Raw genomic sequence first — 17,015 nt, 5'->3', positions numbered from 1 at the left:
CTAGCAACAAAAGTCTGATTGAAAACGTAAATAAATGATAAGGATAGTGTACGCAACCAGTAAATTTCTTATAAGAACCCTGAGAGCAAACTTCCGGGGCCGAACACGATCCCGGTTAACTCGAGGCAACCATGGGGGAGTCTGACACAAACTTCAAAGGATCCTTGAATGACATGGATGAAAAGAAATGTTTTTCCACGTTATACTCCCCAGATTAAAGTATAAGATTACAGAGGTGACCTTTTCAAATATGTGCATTGACTCATTTGATTTTGCTTGTTTATTTTCCGTGAATGAATAACTAAAGATGTTCATTTGTAGACATTTGAAACAATAATTCTCTGTCACCAGAAATGTGGCATTACTTCAGAGATTTACTGGCAACCTGATAGATTTTTGATGTAATTGTTCCATGAGCAATAACTGAGCAGAATAACAGTAAGCGACCGCGTCAGGGGGGAATATATTTATGTTTTTCAGTCCAAGTGGTCAAGTATAATGCCATTATTTCATCTTACCTTAGTCTATTGTCTCCTTTGTCAATATTATCAACTCTCGCAGTGAGGTAATCCCTAAATAAAGTATTACTAAATAATTAAAACACAAACGCATGCATCAAAACCTAAAAATCAATTGCAACAATATACTATTCAGCTATCCTCATATTTTGGCGAGTAACATCCTAGTCTGTTCAGCCAGGGGTCGAGGGTTCAATACACCCTTAAGTTGTATTTTCTCTCCCTCCCAGGATTTCGATGTTGATGATTACCTCTTTAGTTTAAATAGCAAAGTCTTTAACGAAAGCCGCTGAATAGAAGAGAGGGTCTCGCTAATTTTGCCTTTTATAAGGTCATTACCTCATACCGAAGCATATTGTTGTACAAACCGAACACATAAGAGGATGAACAAAAGGTGTTTAAGGTAGCAATGAGCTCAACCAAACCAGTGGAAGCGGAAAACTAAATGATTTAGGCGGCCGGCTGAGCGAGACCCTTATTTCTCCTAAGAGATTTTTATGCAGTTATAATTTTTATCGTAATCGAAGACTTTATCCGTCTTGTTCAAGTTAGCAAAATACATCAATTTTGAAAAATTAGCATGATCTAAAGGAGATTTTTACGTTAGATTAGTGAAATGAGTGATTCATATTGACCAAATGAGGTAAGGTACGATTTTAATTTGAATAATTCAATCAGCAGATGAATGTACCAGGGAATTTGGCTGATTTGGATAATAATCTTATTAATTTCTCTTATCTATGATAAGTTTGTGTGGTAAAACTTTTGAGAAACATATTTTCATTGCAATTAGTTCACTCCCGATGAAGGTGGTCATAGGGAAACCGTCGAGTGCAGTCCAAAACCCAATTGAAAGAACAAGTGAGAAATGAATTCTCATTGTGAGCCAAAGGCGGAACTTGATTGTAACAGATACCAAAAAAATTGCCTCCCGCAGGAATTCCACTGCAAAATGTTGACGTTGGAAGACAAAAAAACTAGCCTGAATTTGATGAAGTTATTTTCACACAAAATCCTTTAATAATTTTCATAAATCTACTTTTTAACTCATTTATACTTACAGATATGAAACTTGGAGATTACGCGTAAAAAATGAGATGCGAACGATGTATGTCTTCAGCGTTGGTAAACCAAGCGTTTCGGTTTCTATGAATTTTTAGCCAGATATAAAAACTTTTTCGTCGAGATAATTAGGCTGAAGTTTTGCAGAGTTTTCCAATTCTTCCGGAAGAAAAAATGCGACAAGAATCTCCTTCGGCAACGAAACAGTGGGAAGAATGGCAGGCCCTCTTCCTGTTTCCTTCTCCTATAAGAACCGGCTTTTGTAATATCCCAGAGCCCTCAAAAACATATGCACGTTAATTCCAGAGGCACTCTGTTCGTCTGTCGGAAATATTATAGACTCATTACGAGAGTAAACTCCGTAAAGTCCTGCAATAGAGATTCCCTTTTTACCCTCGACGGAGCATGTCAGCCAATTCTGTGTTCCTGGGGAAACCTTATAATTACGCAGCCAATATTAAATCTTGAGGCCTTTCGTAGCTCCAAGTATTTGTCTTGGGCCGCAAGATTGTACAATATTTTAGTTTATTTGCGGAAAAGGTGTAAATTATTTAAATTTAATAAAAACGCAGTAATATGCGCCGAATTGTAGTGGAAAACCAGTAGAAAAAATCACTTTAAGGAGTGCTCAATACTTAAGGTAATATTTCCTCATAGGAAAAGTTCGATTAAACTATGTCCGTTCGCAGGTTTCCGCGGCGATGAGTAGGTGATTTCCACATTTTTCGGGCTGCGTCCGCGTATGTCGTTCAAATTCACAACAGTTTCGCCAGCTATCCTCCTGGCGTCCTCAGGTCAAGGATGAAAAGAAGCTCGTTGTCCTGTCTTATATAATTTTTTTCCCGCGCCGGAATTTTCCCTATGTAAGACGGGACAACGAGCTTCTTTTCATCCTTGACCTGAGGACACCAGCAGGATAGCTGGCGAAACTGTTGTGAATTTGAACGACATACGCGGACGCAGCCCGACAAATGTGGAAATCACGATTAAAGTATTTTTAAGCTGGATTGTATGTATGTATGAGTGTGATCATTCGTATAATACTTGCGCGAGGATTCTCTTTTTGTGCATTCCACATTTGAAGAATGCTTTTTTTATTCAAATGTTTTGGCGCTCTTTAGTGCTAGGTCCTCAAACATGAGGCTTAGCTTTAAGTCTTTGAGCGCGGCCACCAAGTCAGACGTGGTGAGTCAGTCTCTAGATACAGAGTTAAAGGGCATTAAAAGACCGTGTACTCGATAAAAAAGGAATCTAGGATAATTTTAAGCGGTACTCGGGAGACGTATAAATCATTTCTGGTTAAGATTGCCTCAACATTCTAGGAAATTTTATGAATGTCCTGTGGCAAAACGAGTAGCTGCTCACAAACAATTGGTCAGTAATTACGCAGATATGGAGACAGCAGCCCTCTTAATGCTTATGAGTAAAGATGGAGACCAATGCAAACGGTAGAGTGGCACTGGACTTACCGAAGGCGTGGGAAAATTACTTTAACCGTTGCAGCTCTGTGATGAGGAATAGAACGAGAAACCAACGCATTACCATCCCGAGGAGCAGTAGCTCACTAATTTTCTCTTTTTGCCAATTAATTAAATACTAAAGGTGGTATAATCCTCCGGAGTAAAATATTTTGGGTTCCTAATTGGTTTCTCCCGGAGAGAACAACTGAAGAGAGTCAAATATGTCAATACATTTAAAGTAGGAACTTGGAATTTCCAGTCACCCCCGGCAAATGGGAGATTGGCGAATATTAAGATAGATATGTTTAGGAAGGGATTAGACGGCTTGAGTGTAAGTGAAATGAACTGGCCCAAAGGTAACATTTAGGATCATTCAATAATTCTCCATGAATGGAAATGCTGGAGCTAGAGTATTGCCACTAAGTCCTGCAATGAGGATGAAGAGCTTCCTACAGCAAAAACAAATGGTCGTTTCGTTGAAGTTTACGCACACTCCTACAACAGACTACAGCGATAACAAAGAGGAAAAGGTGTATGATGATACCATTGAAGTAATGAAAAATGTGAGGCCAGAAGAAAATCTAAATGTACTTGGAGATGAATGTCATTTTTGGAGAAAGGAAAGAAAGGGAGCATTATAAAGATACAATCTAGGTTAGCGAATTGAAAGAAGGAAATGGCTTTTCAAATTCTTCGAATAGTGATGGCAAAACATTCTTTCAGAACCGCCCATGAAGGCTACGAGCCTTTCACGTGCAGACGAGTACTCGTATGCAAGTGAAAGATGCGAGGGTATGTAAGAAGATATCAACATAACTCAATACTCGTTACGGATTTAGGAATCCAATAAGGCATTGCAAAAGTAGATGGTGACTTCGACCACAATTTAATTCTAATGAAGTCTCATCTGAAATTTAAGAGGCTAAAGAAAAAATGGATTGGAACCACGACTGCATTTCCAGAAGAAATTTGGAAAGAATATGAAATATGAGACAACACATTATTGATCGAAGGAAAGTGGTGAGAAATTCAGACTGAAGTGCTAGTGGTCTCGAATATAACTAGAGGCCGAAGGAAACCAATGATCATCGACAAATTACTGGTCCTAATAAAATCCATAAGTGCACAAATTTAAGGAAGGGTTGATATGCCATAGGACGAATGATAGATGAAATCAGTAGAAAAACGAAAAGAGTTGACTGGATGAAGGTATTGAAGAACCGTAAGGTAACACCTCAATGAAACCAGAACAACAAATCAATACGAGTGTTGCCATTTATATTTTTAGTCTAATAATGCAAAGGCAGTAATTTATTGCTGAAAATGGCTTTATTGTTTTACGAAGTATTCTCCATCGCGCCCTATATACTAGTAAGGTGAAGGAACCATCAGCATCAAATAAAGGATGATCCATTATTTTAACCGCCAAAGCGTCACCGAAATGCTCATGGCGTTGGGGTGGAAATCATTATAAGAGAGACGATTCAATGCAAGATTGAAATTATTAAATAAATTCAGATCCGCATGTTTCAGCAACGAGGTCTCGCAAATTATTCGTACTCCTACATACATTGGTCGCTTGGATCATGCACATAAAATTCGTGAAATAGATGCCAGAACTAGCCGACTCAAGGACTCCTTCTTCCCACGGACAATACGGGATAGCAACTGCAGGGTTATAGATAGCAAAAATTCCACTTGTTACCCTCAGCATCTAAAAATAATTAGTTCTACTTAAATGTATGCTCTTCCACTAACCTTATGTGTTTTGTAATAATAACCCATTCTTTCGGAATGACCTCATTCGTGTTCTGTTCATCTGTTTTTAAGTCTCCCTTTCAATCCCTCGTCCCTCACCGCAGGGGCAAAATCCTGCTAACTGCAACGTTGGGTCGCATTCCCTGCCTTTTAGAGTCTCCTCGGGGGGTAACGTGTTTTGTGGTGCATGTTCATGTGGTAGTGGTGTTTCACATTCTTGCTTGTTGTGTCCTGGATTGCGTGTTGTAGGATGGCTTTCGTGGTGCATCCCGGGGTGCAGTTTTTTGTTGGTTTGCGGTATGTGTTCGCATGAGTGTTGGATGAAGGGGTTGTTGCATGAGTGTTTGCGCTGCTGTGGGTGTAATTTTCCACGTTGTTGTTTTGCATGTGGTATTGTTCCATTTTACGGTTGGTGGCCTAACACCCCCCGCCACAAGCCCTTGCAGCGGCTTGCGGGGTATTATGTAGATGTAACCGACATACCATGGCTAAAATATTAATTAAAAAGAAGGTCCAGACAGGAGAAAAAGAATACATTGAGCAACTATGTGGTAGAGAGAGGAGTCACTGAGTTTAGAAATAGAAAGGGAATAATTAGAAATACAATTTAACTAGGATAACTATTACCAGCTTAGCTCATTATCATCATCTCGGGCTATTAATGCGAGGATTGGTTAGTAGTAGCTCTCTCCTCAACGACCTATTCATTCTTAGAATTATATCTCTCATAGACGGTAGCGTGGCCGAGCGGTCTAAGGCGCTGGTTTAAGGCACCAGTCTCTTCGGAGGCGTGGGTTCGAATCCCACCGCTGCCATACATTTTACAGTAATCATGTCATTTCCATATGTTCCTCGCAAGGCTTGATTAACACGTAAAACGCATCCGGTTAACCTTTCGGTGAATTCTTATTTTGTGAATATAAAACAAAGTTACATGGAACGCTACCTATAAAAGAGCCTTGAAGAGTCCCCGTGTTATATATAGGATCTCACGAAAAAAGGTAACATCCGGGGCATTGAGAGGGCTCATCGTATGACGGTCCGATTCGGTGAAAACGATTACGACAAAATGAAAATCTTCACAGAGATACTTGTAGAATTTAGTTGTTAATCATTCAAACAAAGATGATTCCAAGTTAGGTAGATCTTATTAAATAACTAATAAGTTCAAAAGGTGCTTGTTTAGGTTCCGGAGTCTCGTCAGGCATTCGCATTCCACAATTTATTGGTCGTTTGGGTCATCAATATACAACTAGAAAAATATATACCCCAGAACCAGCAAACTCAAAGAATCCTTCCAAGGTAGAATTCGGGGCAGTAATCGTAGGTTAGGAGCCAATAAGAATGATACAAGCCTCCCACAAAGTCTGTGAAATAATTAGTTTTACGTATATTCATGCGTTTTACAATAGTCTCGTGTGTTTTGTAGGCAAATCCCTTCCCACAGGAGCGCGTAGGATTTGTTAGGAGCAACTCTCTCTCTTCTACGTGCTATCGATTGTTAGAATTATGCTGTTCAGAGACGGTAGCGTGGCCGAGCGGTCTAAGGCGCTGGTTTAAGGCACCAGTCTCTTCGGAGGCGTGGGTTCGAATCCCACCGCTGCCATACATTTTACAGTAATCGTGTCACTTTGATATGTTTCTCGCAAGACTTGATTAATATATGCAACGCATCCGGTTACTCTTTCGGTGAATTCTTATTTTGTGAATATAAGGTAAAGTTACATGACACGCTACCTAAAACTACCTTAGAAGAGTCTTCATGTGGTGTATAAGATCTCACGAAAAAAGGCGACACTGGGTAAATTGAGAGGGCTCATCGTATGACGGTCCGATTCGTTGAAAACTATTGCGACAAAACGAAAATCTTCATAGGGATGCTTTTAGAATTTATTTGGGAATCATTCAAACAAAGACGATTTAACGATAGGTTGATCTTTTTGGACCGAAGTTACTTTAGAAATATTAAAAACATTTCATTTACAAGTTGGAACAAAATTAAACATTGCAAAGGCATCAGATATATTTAAGATGGATATATGTATGTTAGTTGGTAGTTTGGGGGTTTGCATGTGTGTGAATTGTAAGGGTTTTTTCATGAATGTATACGATGTTTTTTTTCTGGATTGTATAAATTTGTGGCTTTTGCATGAGTTTATTTCAAAATTATATTTGTTACCCTAGCACCCCGCGCCACACTCCCTTGCCGCGGCTTGCAGGGTAATAAGTAGATGTAGGATGAACTACGAAAAACAGACTATGGAAAATGGCGCCAGAAGCTATGTGGGAACGAAGATTATACGACAACTACACAAATTCCCTGCGACCCACCAAAAAGGTGTGTGGTAGGGGATGCAAGCACCAGGTACAAAGGGTACGTGAGAAGAAAGGGGATTAAAGAGTTACGAAAAGGGGAACAATAGCCACTCAATATCCTTGAAAAGACGCGTATGTTGGTATCAATCTATGCAAATGTTAGCAGAAAGCTTAGTTCCAAACAAAATTTGATGTCACCAACGAGAGAAGCTCTCAGGTATACTAAATGGGAGGAAATAAAAATATACCACATCCACCATACTAAGATAGGTCATGCTGAAATAGAAAGCAAGAAGGTTAACATTCCATTAATCCTTGGGCATGCAATCATGGCCTCCACCACTGACGTTACAGGTAGAAATTGTGGCACCTATATGTTGGCAGCGGACGGCGTGAGCATCAACACCATATAGGGGAACGAGGAATTGAAGGGAGAGATAGTAATGCAACTAATGATGGCTAGGGAGTTCCGTAATGTTGAGGCTCTTCTACGACATTTTTAGGTAGCTTCTCATGTAACTTTACCTCAAAAAATAAGAATTCACCGAAATGTTAACTGGATGCGTTCAATATATTAATCAAGCCTTGCAAGAAACATCAAAGTGACACGATTACTGTAAAATGTATGGCAGCGGTGGGATTCGAACCCACGCCTCCGAAGAGACTGGTGCCTTAAACCAGCGCCTTAGACCGCTCGGCCACGCTACCGTCTCTGAGCAGGATAATTCTAACAATCGATAGCACGTAGAGGAGAGAGTTGCTCCTAACAAATCCTACGCGCTCATGTGGGAAGGGATTTGCCAACAAAACACACGAGACTATTGTAAAAGGCATGAATATAAGTACAACTAATTATTTCTCAGATTTTTTGGGAGGCTAGTATCATTCTTTTTAGCTCCTAACCTACGGTTACTGCCCCATGCTCTACATTGGAAGCAGTCCTTGAGTCGGCTAATTCTGGCGTATATATTTTTCTACTTTTATATTGATGACCCAAGCCATCAATATATTGTGAGGTACGAATGACTGGCGAGACCTCGGCACTAAAACAAGCGCCTATGAATTTATTTTATTATTATTAGGTAATCTACCGGTTAAGGTAGGTTTTTGGATGGACATAATTACTAATTAAATAAATAATTTGTGGCCCCCTGCAAAACACAACATCCTACTTTGCCTCTGAATTTATTACTTATTGAATAAGATCAACCTAGCGTGAAATCGTCTTTGTTTGTATGACTCCCAAATAAATTCTAGCAGCATCTCTGCGAAGATTTTCGTTTTGTCGCAATATTTTTCCACGAGTCCGGCGTTGAACCCTGTCAATTCCCCGAATGTCGCCTTTTTTGTGAGATCCTATAAACCACATGGTGACTCGTCTAGGGCATTTTTAGCTAGCGTTTCATATAACTTCACCTTATATTCACAAAATAAGAATTCACCGAAAGGGTAACATATTAATATACATATATATTAATCAACATATTTTAATCAAGCCTTGCGAGAAACGTATGAAAATGACATGATTACTGTAAAATGTATGGCAGCGGTGGGATTCGAACCCACGCCTCCGAAGAGACTGGTGCCTTAAACCAGCGCCTTAGACCGCTCGGCCACGCTACCGTCTATGAGAGATATAATTCTAAGAATGAATAGGTCGTTGAGGAGAGAGCTACTACTAACCAATCCTCGCATTAATAGCCCGAGATGATGATAATGAGCTAAGCTGGTAATAGTTATCCTCGTTAAAATGTATTTTCTTTCTATTTCCGAACCCAGGAACCTATCTCTCTGCCACATAGTATTCTTTCTCTACTGTCAGGACCTTCTTTTTAATAAATATTTTAGCCTTTGTATGTCGGTTAAATAATGGATTATCCTTTATTTGATCCCGATGGTTCCTTCACCTTACTAGTATATAGGTACCCCAATTCTGGAAAACTCCACATCCTTGCACTGATCTTTTATTCACTTCACTTTTGCTCCATTATTGTATCATCAAATCTCATTGGTTACCTCTTTGCGCTGCATTCTCTTAAGTTCTGAGTCCATTTTCTTCTATTTCCTTCGCTCAATCATTTTATTAGTCGTATCTTATGTAATTCCTAGCTTTCTACACCTTTTATATTTACTTTTTCTATTGTCCAGTTTGCCTCTTTCTTTATCTCTTGTTTGAGAAATCGACATTTTTTTGTCTGCTATACTAGTTTCTTATTTTCACTAAAAATGTTATCAATGGCCCCTGTAACTCACTTTTTGTTTCTTTTCTACTTTCCACTTTCTTATAATCCCTCCCAGTTGCTATTGATATTCCTCGAATATGTTCGTCAATTCAAAGTGACACTAGTTCAAGAGTATGTGTATATGCATACACCAGATGTCACTATACAAAAAATGCAATAATTTGGCAGTCATTAATTGAGTCATATAATATTCGTGGAACACTTTTATGATTGAAAAAAATTCCATAATTTCATGAATTCAAAGTCGAAAACTATGTTATCGCACTTTCTAAAACTTGAAAAGTTTTAGCGCGTTACTTGAAGATATACTGAGTAGAAGTATAAATGGAAAGGAGGTTTCCCCTGCTAATTGACCCATTTTATGTTAAGTTGGTTTTGGAGCTTGTAAATGCCTAAATTAATTGCGGAGAAGTAATATTTCTGTAAATTTGTTTCAATGTGCGCGTGATAATTGCATTTCTGAGAAAAGTTTTTATTAGGAAATTTTTAAACATTTTTATTGATAAAAATAGGGTTCCGTATTTTATTAAAAAAGCGAGCCCCTTCTGGGCTCATCAAATAAAATGAGGGTAGAAACGAAAGTTGATTAATCATCTGTTCTCTTCAGCTAGCTATTTTTAATTAAATCATTTTCATGCATTAAAATGGTATTCCTTATATACGTTTAATAATGGTCATCCTTAGGTTTAATAAAAGGAGAGCCAATTAATATCGTGTAGTAAGTAAAAAATGAAATATTACTACCTTTGTGATTAATTATAAATGTTATGTAAAGATGTCAATTCAAATATTAATTTCAAAATAAGTATTTGAAACTATTTAAACTGCTGTTTGCTCAAATATATCATGAATAAAAGTGCATAATAAACTGGAATTACGTTGAATTAAATCTAAGTAAGTATCTATATATCCATAGTACTTTGTAACCTCAACTTTGTTGTGTGGTAGGAGTTGATTTCACATCAGGCATGCAGCATAAAAATTAAGTTTTGCTTAAATGTTAGTCAAAAGTAAATATGAAAAATATTTCAAATAATGTTAACTACAATATATATACGCATATACGACGTAATAAAAATGAAAATACTTCTCTATACATGCAATATCAGCTGCTACTAGCAATAAAAAAGGATCAAATGAAACAATGACAATATTCAGGAGTATTTAGAGTTTAAGAAATAATTTTCCCCACTAGCATGATCGTTCGCAGTTATTCCAAACGCCTAACGTTCGCGGGAAAAGCGAAATATTAAAATTGTCAACGATACTTTTAATTTCTTCAAGCCTATTACGATTGGCCAAATATTACTATTTCTAATTTTAGCACTAAATCAACCACTTCCAATGTAGTGCAAGAGCTTCCAATTGCAATTGTATAAATTTACATTTGCTCTTTGAGTGGTTTCAAACCTAGCTCAAGAGATAATTTAGATAAGATACTAAGTTTTACGTATATTCATGCATTTTACAATAGTCTCGTGTGTTTTGTTGGCAAATCCCTTCCCACATGAGCGAGTAGGATTTGTTAGGAGCAACTCTCGCCTCTACGTCCTATCGATTGTTACAATTATCTTATTCAGAGACGGTAGCGTGGCCGAGCGGTCTAAGGCGCTGGTTTAAGGCATCAGTCTCTTCGGAGGCGTGGGTTCGAATCCCACCGCTGCCATACATTTTACAGTAATCGTGTCACTTTGATATGTTTCTTGCAAGCCTTGATTAATATTTACAATGCATCCGGTTACCCTTACGGTGAATTCTACTACTTTATCATAAAAAAGTTTTACGAATCCACCTAATCTTTACTGAAGACTGTCAATTTGGCAATTAGACCAACTTGCACGGATCCCATTCACTCGCAGAATATATATCATCTCTGCCAAGATTCGTTAATTATTTTGAAATCTTTGACTTATCTTTGGAGGAGTACCAATCATATTTTGTAAGCCATAGAAACCGTACTGTGATAATTATGTTTACTCACCTCCTTTGGTGAATTATTCATGCTTGGGTCCAACTTTCTTTGGATCTTTTAGACCATTAATTCCGCTTCCACTTGAACATCGCGACTTCGGGTTTCGTTGCAATATCGGTTCGTCGGGAAAAAGGGTCGGGGAGTGTATAAAAAAAATGAAAGGAGATCATGACATCTCTCACCTTTATCGAACCTTTGACCTCATCCTCTCAATGACCAAAGCATTGGCTTCAACCATCTCCCTTTTCCTCCGCCCTATTCCCGCTTTTTCTGACTCCCGTCAATTACAGGAATCGACGGCGACGCGTGCGAATTTCGCCCACCGACGGCCACGGGTCGCGGCGAGCCCTCGTCGTGCCTGTCACCGTAAAAATGTCGTGGTAGAACCGTGATATTCGCGCAATTGAAAAAGAAATTGGCGAGATTTCCGCAGGATGTGAGTGTTGGGTGGTGGTGGTTTAGGATGAGGAAGGATATCGGGAGACTGGGGACGGGATAAAAATGGAATAAATCAAGAGGAATCGCGAAGTGTGGTACCCCCTTCCTCGCCTGTCGACCATGCCTCTCTCTCTCTCTCTCTCTCTCTCTTTCTCTCTTACCTCCCTCCTACGGAATGAGAGATGGCCACGATGAGTCAGCTGGCAGACTTTGACAAATAGATACTAATGAAAAAATAAATTATGAGGATGGGGAGGGCGAGGGTTGGGAGTTGGATGGAGGGACAACGCGAACCGTAAACAGTAACGGCATCCCTGGTAAGCAAACACGGGGATCACACGCATTCTCCCATCACTGTGGACATGCTCTGTGCTTCGCATCGCTTTGCTTTTTTTTCGTATTTCGACTTTTGTCCTTTCTCCGCTCAATTGTTTTTTCTTTATTTCTGGCCATTCCGGATGGACAGCTGACGCCATGTGAATGAGACGATCCACACACTTCCGATCCCTCACCGTGAAACAGTTTTTTTTCGGTTTCCATTCCACCTTGCACGTCCATTTTATTTTTCTCCTTTAAGCTCGACCCTTATCTGTCTTCGCTCACCTCTTCTTTGCCACCCCTCCCACTTTTCTTTCCTCCCCCTTTGTCCCGCAAATTCGTCGCCCTTTTGTCCTTTTGTTTCCCGGCGTTTTTTTGCACATTACCGACTGCCCAAACCCCCACCCCCCTCATCCTCGCCAGACACCAAACCTCATTCCCCTCCTCAGTTTACGTTAGGTCACTACTTCCGCCGTCCTAGGACGCGTAATTCAATTGAAAACCCACGGCCGGGTCTCAAAAGTACAGACGACGATTCGCTTCCGTTTCTTTTTATTCTTTCCCCCTCACTCACGCTGTCACCTTTACTTTCCTGTTCTCTTTTCCCTAACCCCTTCTCCGTCTAGCCTTCGCCCCTTCGAAATCTCGTGGCGCGAATCGAATGCGGAGCTATAACTTGGTGGTTACGTACGGCGAGGCGGATCATCTCCCGCTGTCGGAGCGACCGTATCACGGGAATCGCTCGCGGGTGATTTGCCTGCAGGCGTTTATTTTTTTTCAGAGGAAGCGGAGAGGCTGGGAGGGAAGAGCAATGGGCAGTTTCTGTAACGCTACCCGGTCTAACACTCCCGACGCTTGAAATATATGTGTATGTATACTGAAAACCGACAGGTCAAGCTTATATATATATATATATATATATATATATATATATATATATATATATATATATATATATATATATATATATATACTCATATATACAGAAACATATATAAGGAAAAGGGATAGGAACACGTATAAAGGACGAACACAATAGAGGTGGGGAAGGCGGAATCGAACGGATCACAAGAGTAAAAATATTTCCTCAACCGGGACTCGAACACCGGTTCTTTCGCACTGTTCTTTTCCTGTATGATGTTGTATGAATTCTAACCACTGTCCTTTCCTCTTGTGTATAGTATCGTCTATTTCTCCTTTGGTGGGTGAAACAGCCCCCTGACGCCATCTCTTGGCTAAAGAATCGGGGCGCTTGGCGACATATAAGACCCACGGATCTCAGGGTAAATTACATATCCTCGATAGCTCAAGTGGTTAAGAGCATCCGCCCGGCAAGTGGAAAGATCCGGTGTTCGAGTCCCGGTTGAGGAAATATTTTTACTCTTGTGATCCGTTCGATTCCGCCTTCCCCACCTCTATTGTGTTCGTCCTTTATACGTGTTCCTATCCCTTTTCCTTATATATGTTTCTGTATATATGAGTATTTATTCGCCGTTTGGCGGGATTTCGTGTTTGAATATATATATATATATATATATATATATAGAACACAAATAGAATAGCAAGAAGGCCTCTGAGAGGGCCGAAAGCTCGAACAATTTACCGTGTGAGTGTCCTTTTAAATGTTGCTATTCTATTTGTGTTCTTTAGTGCTGTCCCATTATTGTGCCGCTCGTGTGAGTTTTTCCGTACAATCGTTATATATATATATATATATATATATATATATATATACTCGTAGAGTTGAACTTTGGGTTTTGTTGAGTTAGGAGAGACAAGATAATTATTTGGTAGTTGTGTTCATCCAAAACCTACCTTAACCGAGATTACTTATAGTAATAGCATTATTATAGTTGGTATTTCAACGTTCAAGGTGATTGGTTGAGGTGAATGGACACAACGGTACATCGATACATTACTTTTTCTCTCCTAACATAACAAAGACTGGAATCTGATAGTTCAAAGAGCCTTTCTTCAATTCCTCAATACTTCCCGCTTGTATAACGTTCAACGTGCCTATTTATTGCCTACCTCTCGTTAGCGTATCCCCCTCTATCACAGTCTTCAATCTTCCCCCTCTATCATAGTATTGATCGCAGTTTTCACAGAGGTATACATATATGTATTATATATATATATATATATTAATAGATACCATTAATCTTCAATAAGATGGGAGTTAACTTAAGGGTGACTGTGACTCCGTGAACCAAAAAAATGGCTTATTTTTGAGTTTGATCCAGGCCAGGTGCATCGGGGTAACTCCAAATAGCTCGCCATCTGGTGAAACTAATGGCATGCCAGAAGTGGTATGGATTTGCAGGTGATATGAAGACCAGAAGAGATTTCTTGTTAGTTAAATTAAATAATAACAAAGAATATATTTTTCCTTTTCGGTTTTTCCTCAGACACCACGTGTGGATGATGTTGATGGCCTCCCGAAAACCCCTCTCGATTTTGAAAAGAAGAATTCGTTATCTTTCGATTTGCAATTTATGCTCCCCCTCCATTTTCGGCCTCTCACCCTGCCACCATCACGTTTCACCCCACCTCGATTCGTAACCGTATGGCGCTGATGATAATGAATGGATACCCTTCGCAGGGGAGCCTCTTCTTTTAATTGGGAATCAATGGCGTCGGATTTCTATCGGATGGGCTGAATCTTTGTGGCACGTGCCAATTAATCGTGTTTTCGATTCGCCTTCTGTTTGGGGAATCATTGATCTTATATCGTTACCCTCCCAAATCCGGCTTTTCTAAACCAATCCAAGGAAATCAAACTGATATCCGAACGTAAATTGCTTCAATCTACTCCATTTATAATGCCTTTTGAGACTTTGTAGGTTTTATCTAGGTCGATAATTTATGCTTGTTCATATGAAATAAACGACAGGGACTATTTTCATTGCATTAAATATTTAGATTTTTAAGAGTATGGTTTAAGTATGTGACTATCCATGATTATATAAGGGTCCGCAGCTGAATTTTTAAATATGATACATTTTTCAAGGAAATTAACTGATTTGTATATCTATAATTATTCATCTGGAAATTTACAGTATATTGTGACCCATTGTAATGATATTTGTTTTTTTTTCATTCCCCTTATGTGTAATGAATAATTAATTTTTTTCTACCTCATTAAAAAAGAGGTTGATTGCATCGATATATGCAAGATAAATCAAAATTGAAACCTATACACTCTTTTAGATGCACATTGAAATATAAATAGTTAAATCGGGTTCATAGAAATATTTTTTTAGCTAAAAATCATTATAAAAATACATGCGCGCACTTGAATCTCGTGATAATGTAAAAATGTTCAACGTTTCTCTGCCAAAGGCTTTATGGGTATTGTTCAACCGTTGACCATAATCTGTGTTCAACAGAGTATGCTGTCATTAGAAAAATGCTCATACTATTAGGTGTTATCTATAAAATTAAAATGTAATATATTATTCATATGTTTAAAAATCAATCAAATGATTTCTACAGTTTTCTATCCGGGACAGTAAATTTTATTAAAATGGCTATGAAATTTCTTGCATTTGGTCCTATTGAGTAACAGGGACGGAAGCAAACTTTCCACAATGTCGTAGACTGAAGATGAAGTGGTTCCTGAACTTCAATCCTGGTTAAATGAAAAATATAAATGATATTAACTGCAAATTGGCACTGATTTTTGTTGGTATTAATAGCTTTATCTTTATAAATATACACTTTTAAATTTGTAACAATGCATTTACATAAAAGAAGAAACCAGTTGGAATTTGAAATCTAAAAGTCTGACCTCAAGTATGTAGATATAAAGCAAGGAGAACCAGTGCCATTAAATAGTCTCTCATCTCCTTTCCTGATTTATCTGTGGAATATATTTCTACTATATACATGTGCATTTTATCCGTTGGGGCAGTGATTGTGATAGTGCTTGTGTACTAGATTCCCACCTCAAGAGTGGCGCGGGTTCAAATACTGACGCTGGAAGAATAATTTAGAGGTATCCTGATCCCTACTTGGCTACCAAGTGGAGAGCACCTCAAGTGAAGTTTACCGTCCGCAGGATGGAACGTTTTACTGAGTGATCCTTGGGTGCCTTAGAGAAGGCCTTTCCCGACTAGTTGGGGGAGGAGAGCAGGGTGGGGCAATAGGGGAAAGTATATAGGTGGAGGGGCTGACGTAGAGTCGTAAAAAGGAAAGGGGAGACAAAAGTAGAACGAATGTGTGAAAGAGAAGTGAGCAAGGAATGAGAAAACGTAAAAGACTATGATGTATCTTGGGGAAGTCGTAAGCCGGGTGAGGGAAGCGGGAGAAAAATAATAAAAGTCAGCGAGGAGGGGGCGTGGGGATAAGAAACATGGATGGCTAAGAAAGATACGATTGCTCTTCAGGGGAAAGGAGCAGGAATGGGGCGGAGTCGTTGGCAAAGGATCAGGCAATAAGCAGAACAGAAGCATAGCTCAATGCAGGGTGTGAAGGCCTAAAACCAGACTTGAATCACCAGTTGGTTTGAGGGCACATGAGAGAACGGGGATGTTTTTGGAACTGTGAAAAGGGTGCTGCAATGTCGGATGGAAGTACAGAAGGCTGAAAGGGTGGAGAGAAAGAATGTGGCTAAGATGGGAGAAGGAATTAATGGAGTAATAAGTGGTAGTAGTTGTTCGAGGAGGCGACCGACAGCTGAGATTATTTACACCATGATGGTATGATGATCTGAGAATGGAGGGAAAAGGGTGGAGAGAGAAACCTGGCGTCGACTTTAGCCCACTCTGATAACAAAAGGCGCCCAGAAGTCAAAAATGTAACGTCCCATCCAACGGGCGGCATTTTTGCACATGGCACTCAAAGCAAGGATCTGGATGCCTCTGAAAAATTCTGTCACCCCCGGGATTTGACCCCAAACTTTCCAAATGTGAAGCCAGTAAGAACTAGC

The 17,015-nt window shown here is 39.3% G+C and overlaps 5 non-coding genes across 5 annotated transcripts; 3 read left to right on the top strand and 2 right to left on the bottom strand.

The window, feature by feature from the left end:
* Nucleotides 1-5,531: 5,531 nt before the first annotated feature.
* Nucleotides 5,532-5,613, top strand: TRNAL-AAG (transfer RNA leucine (anticodon AAG)). Its single transcript has one exon. It is a non-coding gene; the product is annotated as a tRNA-Leu (tRNA).
* A 709-nt stretch (nt 5,614-6,322) lies between these two features.
* TRNAL-AAG (transfer RNA leucine (anticodon AAG)) lies at nt 6,323-6,404 on the top strand. The gene has a single exon. It is a non-coding gene; the product is annotated as a tRNA-Leu (tRNA).
* A 1,336-nt stretch (nt 6,405-7,740) lies between these two features.
* TRNAL-AAG (transfer RNA leucine (anticodon AAG)) lies at nt 7,741-7,822 on the bottom strand. The gene has a single exon. It is a non-coding gene; the product is annotated as a tRNA-Leu (tRNA).
* Nucleotides 7,823-8,655: 833 nt separating this feature from the next.
* Nucleotides 8,656-8,737, bottom strand: TRNAL-AAG (transfer RNA leucine (anticodon AAG)). The gene has a single exon. It is a non-coding gene; the product is annotated as a tRNA-Leu (tRNA).
* A 2,204-nt stretch (nt 8,738-10,941) lies between these two features.
* On the top strand, nt 10,942-11,023 carry TRNAL-AAG (transfer RNA leucine (anticodon AAG)). Its single transcript has one exon. It is a non-coding gene; the product is annotated as a tRNA-Leu (tRNA).
* Nucleotides 11,024-17,015: the final 5,992 nt, after the last annotated feature.

The sequence above is a fragment of the Hetaerina americana genome, unplaced genomic scaffold, assembly GCF_022747635.1.
Source record: "Hetaerina americana unplaced genomic scaffold, ioHetAmer1.1.p SCAF_9, whole genome shotgun sequence".
Lineage (NCBI taxonomy): Eukaryota > Metazoa > Arthropoda > Insecta > Odonata > Calopterygidae > Hetaerina > Hetaerina americana.
Note: the sequence above shows the minus strand (reverse complement) of the source record. Positions and strands in the feature narration are given on the sequence as shown.